This window comes from Poecile atricapillus, chromosome Z (genome assembly GCF_030490865.1).
Source record: "Poecile atricapillus isolate bPoeAtr1 chromosome Z, bPoeAtr1.hap1, whole genome shotgun sequence".
NCBI lineage: Eukaryota > Metazoa > Chordata > Aves > Passeriformes > Paridae > Poecile > Poecile atricapillus.
The window spans coordinates 22,688,892-22,694,682 of NC_081289.1; positions in this window are offsets into that span (position 1 = coordinate 22,688,892).

Consider the following 5,791-nt stretch of genomic DNA (forward strand, 5'->3'; position numbering starts at 1 on the left):
TCTGTGTACTGGTCACTATTAGCTATAACTATTAAAATATTTATAGCCGAAGACAGGGCTCAGCTCATGAACCAGATCATTCTGTGAAGTGCAGTGAAACTCTCATTAGCATAACTGTACTGAGAAAAGAACTAAAAAGATACCACAGGACGAAGCTTGGATAAAAGGGGGCTTTGTGTGCCAGAAAGGAGAAAACACATAGGAGAATGAAGATTATTATGCAGTGAAGACAGATGTTAGAAAGAGGTTAGGAACAGAAAATGACGTAAAAAAAGGAAATACTTTAATTAAGTATCCACTACATTTCTCCATGATTCTAATCTATAGAAAATAGAGCAAGAGGTAGACAGCTGCCAAATTGTTTTAAGACTGAAGATAAATGGGAGTTGGCTTATCAGGTCATTCCAATCTTCAGATGTCTGAGACTGCAAACCTTTAAGGAAATAACTTGTCTCACTTTTATTTGCTTAATGTCCAGTGTAATGAGCCCATGCACCTTAAAGGTCCTTTTGGGTGTTATCAGAGTATATAAATATCCTGCTGTCTCTTTCAAAATTTTGGTTGGTCTTCCCATAATTTAAGTCTCTCTATGCAGACTGAGATACAGATACACTGAGAAAATACCCAAGATGTAAAAACAATTAACAGGATTAGTATCAGAATAGAACATGCAAAAAGGAAGCCAGAGTTCAATCTGAAAAGCACTGTAGAGATAGAACCCAAGCTTTGGTTTAGTTATGCCATGTATTTTAGATTTCTGATATGACTAATGAATCACTGTGCAAGTGACTAGTTTGGGTTACAGAACCTTATTGGAACTCTAGAATAATCTGTCTACTCAGAGAATTTTGTTTCTGGTCCTTGATTACAGGATTTCTGTCTATGTTACAGGAGATGGAAATAATGTGAAGTACTAAATTCCACACTTCACCTTTGTTGCTCACCTTTTGTGTTGGCTGAATCTCAGTGTTGTCTGCAGGATTGGCTTCATCTCCATAAAAGCTGAGGTTGTGATTCAGAATGACAGTTAATTAGAAGCAAGTCATATTGGATAACAATTTTGTGGGGGATACCAGACTGCTGCAAAATGCAAGACTCCATTGCAGTTAGGGAGGTATTCAAACTTTGGAGAGTCCACACTGTCACTATCAAACTTTACTTGACAGTATGCAAACATAAAACCACACACATAAATAAACAAAACCAGGGAGGTAACACACACCTTCAAGCTTACATCTAATATCATGTTTATGGTTGTATATTACTGTTGTCTGACTGTAACCTTGAGCTGTGAATATTCACCTTACCTACAGCTAGGTTTGCATTCCCTGAAGGATATTGCTGTGAGGAAGCCTTGGAAGGACTTCTACTACCTGGTTTGTCTGTAGGAGACTCACATGTTTATGGGAAATAAGCAACTGACTTTCTCTAAAATTAAAATATTTAATCAGATCATAATGTATAAATAATATCAACTCGATCAAACTCCAAGTACCTGGTTATTAAAACAATGTACTTCGTATTTGAAGTCTCACATGAAATCAGCTGCTTGCTTCTTTTTCCTCTTCCTAATTGTGAATTATCTTAATAAATAAATTAATTCTTTTGGTTTTATAAGGAGCTGCTTCAGATCATCAGACAGAAACAAACCAGTTTTGGCAGGGAATTAATTTCTAATAAGGAAACTGTGCCAGCCAGGAGAGACTGAGGTTTTAAAAATTCCAAATTATTTTAATAAGATGAATAATAGTTGGAGAATTCACACAGCAGTGTTAAAGAGCCTTTGTTTAAGACATCATTGCTTGTGTAAGCATTGCTTCTTGAGAAACCCAGGATTTCCAGTGAAAAGAGCCCTGAAAATCACTACTTGAAAAATAAGTTTTGATTTATGATAATATTTTCTCAAGAGCAGCATTATATTTTTCTCTTTGAATTTCAAGAGGAAGCCAAATTCTCATTGGAGCCAGTGAGCAAACAGTCTACCTCTCCTTGCCTGCAAACAATCACAGACAATTCTCATTCGGAGGTACAAGAAAAAAGATAACTGGTAGCAGGAACATATATGTTCATACACTTGAAATAAATCAAAATCTTTACAAAATTGGTGTCGATTAGACTAGATTTCATGCTTCCTCCTTTCAAGTATTTTTGTTAAAACATAATACTTCTTTTTTCTTTTTCTTGTTGGTTGAAATAATCCCTGGCAAAAACATTTCTTCCATGTTTGTTGCAAGAATATATAATTTATAATTTGCAGCACTTGCACCATTTCTCATTTTTATCTGGAGTTTACCTTTTGGCATAAAAAAACCCTGCCACAGACTATGTTTTCCCAAAGGGCTGGGTTCACAGCTGTGCTCAGCTGAGCATTCCAAGTAGGTGCTGCTGGAGATTTCCTCCTGAACAGTTCACTAGTCAGCTGTCTTTCTCAGCTTCAGTTGAAACAAGGACAGTGTTGCCTGCTCGTTCTCCAGGAGGAGCATTTACTGCATGTATGACTCTTACCTTGAGATTTGTTCTGGCACCGTTTAAGGAATCTTCATTATCCATGAGAATATTGAAACCTCATCCTGGCTCCTGCATGACACCTATTTGACATGGTTTAGCCCCAGCCAGCATCTACCCATGCAGCCACTCTCTCACTCTTCCCCAGTGGGATAGGAGAGAAAACTGGAAAAGTGAGATAACTCCTGGGCTGAGATAAAGCAAAAGCTTCACACACAACCAAAGCAAATAAGGAATTCATTCACCACCTCCTGTGGGCAGGCAGGTGTTCAGCAATCCCCAGGAAAGCAGGGCTCTGGCATGCATAACATTGGCTTGGGAGCACAAACACCATCACTCTGGGAGTCTCCTTTGCTCTTCTTCCCCCAGCCTTATACGCTGAGCTTTATATGTAGGTGTGGAATGTCCCTTGGGTCAGTGGGTGTCAGCTGTCCTGGCTGTGTCCCCACCCAGCTTCTTGTGAGCCCTCAGTCCACTTGCTGGTGGGATGCTGAGAGGCAGAGATGGCCTTGACTCTGTGTAAGCCCTGCTCAGCAATAATGAAAACTAGCGCTGTTTCCAGCAAAAACCCACAGAAACACAGCTGCATCTGAGCTACTCTGAAGAAAATAAACTGTTAACCCACCCAACAGCAGTAAGCTCCTTCAAATTTTGTTACAAAGCTGGCAGACACAAGATGGTGGGAAAGTGTCTCAATCACATTTCAGTTTGTGCAGTGATGTGCAGAACAAGAGTCAGCATTACTGGTAAATTAGTTGGATAAATGACTTGGCCACATTTCAGGCTCTCTTTGGAGTGGCTTGAAATGATGACAAAAGGAGCAACATAAGGAATCAGTATCACAAATACCCATGTTAAATATTGCAAATGCTAGCGGTATCTGGTGTTCTGTCATTACAGTCCTGTGAAAATTTCACCTGCATGCCCCCGTAGATAGTAAGGGAAATTAACCCTGGTAGAGTTTTTACCCTAAAAATAAATTCCTCACAGTGGCTGATCATTTGACCCATAGGTTTTCTTGCCTAGGTCACGGGGTCTGGCTGATGTACATCGAGTGTAGCTCTTCATAATCCGGAGCCCCCCACTCTGCAGCCTGCTGGTTTTGTCACACGGCTCTGTAGTGCACCTGCATGCTGTCTGCCTGTGTAAATAGTCAGAGTGGCCCGGACAAAGAGCTGCTGGTCAGGCAAAAGGACACATCCATGGTATATCCTCTGTTGATCCCACTGTCTTTTTGTTGCTCTCAGTGAGGTATGGCCGCTTCACACCCACCGAGGGAGCAAACACATGCTGGTGATCGTCCCCAGGCCGGCTGCACTACGCCATCCCCAGCCGGGGCAGCAGCCAGCACAAACACTGCTGTGCTGGAGAGGCTGGGCTGCTCTTTGGCTAGCCAAACTCTTAAGCAGTGCTGGGGTTTGTTTTTCTGCATCCCTTGCTCTTTTAGCAGCAGAACCCAAGCAACTGCAGTGAGTTTCCTTTTACGTGCCTCCTCAACAAGCCTCATGTTCAGGGCTGTGCTGGTGACAATCAAATTAATCATCATCCCATCATCAGTCGCACATTGCTGGGCTCTCCCAGCAGTCTCAGAGTCTTATCCCAGGCTGTAGGCTGAATAAATCCCTGACCAAAGTAGGTCAGCAAACCATGCCTGGCCTCAAGGAGCAGCTTTGATCAGGGACAGCAGATTTTTTGCTATTGCTCATAATAATTTTTCTTCAAATGTGATACTTTTCTTTTAAATGGGAAAGAGCCTTACAGACTTGGATGCAATGACAGCTCCCTGAAGCTTGGATCCTTTGCCAGTACTTTACAGAAAAGGTATTCTGATGAGAGAGAATCCCAAAGCAGGGGATTTAAGATTAAATTTAAAAAACAAAAAAAACCCCTAAACATATGTAAGAAATGCTTTATAATAAACCTTGATACACCTCTGGTGTTCTCATTTCTGTAACATTCAACTGCTTGCTCCTTGAAAGCAAGGTTTTGTTTTCATATTTATACATGTAATTTTAGCAGCTAAAAATTTACCTTTTTTCAAAACACTTATTTCAAATTTTGAAAAAAGTTGCTCTATGTCTACTATCCTGATTCCCAAATATATCCAAATTCTCAAATTTCCCAAATTAATTAACCAATGACTTCAGGCTTGTTGTAATTTATTTTTCACTTTACAGTTTCATTTTAATAGATAGACTCAAGTGCTGGTGTTAAAATGAGGGGTAATGACATTTTACAAAATATTTAGCAATGAGACTGCTGAGTACTACTTTTCACTTTGGCACTGCCTGTGACGAAGTTATAGTTTGTGGACATAACTTAAAAATCAAATTATTTTAAGTAACTTTGACTCTAGAGAAGCTGTTAGGTCAAGTCTCAAAGATTAGAATATATAAAAATTATTCATCTGGACTACTTCAGATTGTCCTCTAAGCCATAAAAATATATCTCTGAGATTTTTTCTATAGAGAAATTCATGCTGTTGTCCAGTGATTCTTTAGAGCTCTGGTCTAGCCTCTTTACAGATGTTACTATTATTCTGCAATGAAAAAAGGCAACCAGACATTTCTGGGCACTCTGTAAAGTCTTGAAAGCAAGATAGCTTAAAATAAATGTTTGTATCCTGCTGTGTTCTTATGACCCCCAATGCACTTTGGGCACTACTAAACTATAAGTAAGATATAAATAAGATCAAAAGATTCACTGTCTCATTCACTCTCAAGATTCAGTTGCTCAGAAAATTTGAAGAATACCAAAATTAAGCTTCCTGATATATTTGTATTATGACACATTCTTTGACAATGTGATCAATATTATTTTTATGCTACAATAGATTAACCTAATTAGATATTTATGGAAAAGTGTATTTTCTCTTGATATTTTGAAAACACTTGTTTATTCATTTTATAGTTGTTTTATCCTTGCTTTGGGCCAATTTGTTGCCCAGGATTATGCTTTCCTTGTCTGTGTGCAAGTTTGATAATAAAAATTCAATTTTTTATGTCCTTTCTTATTTTTGAACTACTGAAAGCTGGTCCTTTATTATTGAAAGACGGATAATTAATGAGGGCAACATCTCCTAAGGATTGTCAGTTGCTGTCTAAAATGCAAAATGAAAATGTCAAGTCTTCAGATTGTTGTAACTCAAATTATTTTATTTTGACATTACTGTAATTTACTGGGAATTCAAAAGCTTCCATCATGCTTGCTGAATGGGTTAAAATAAACTTCAAGAGAACAAGAAGGGTGGTACCCTTTCTGCTTCATGAAAACAAGTGTAGGTACA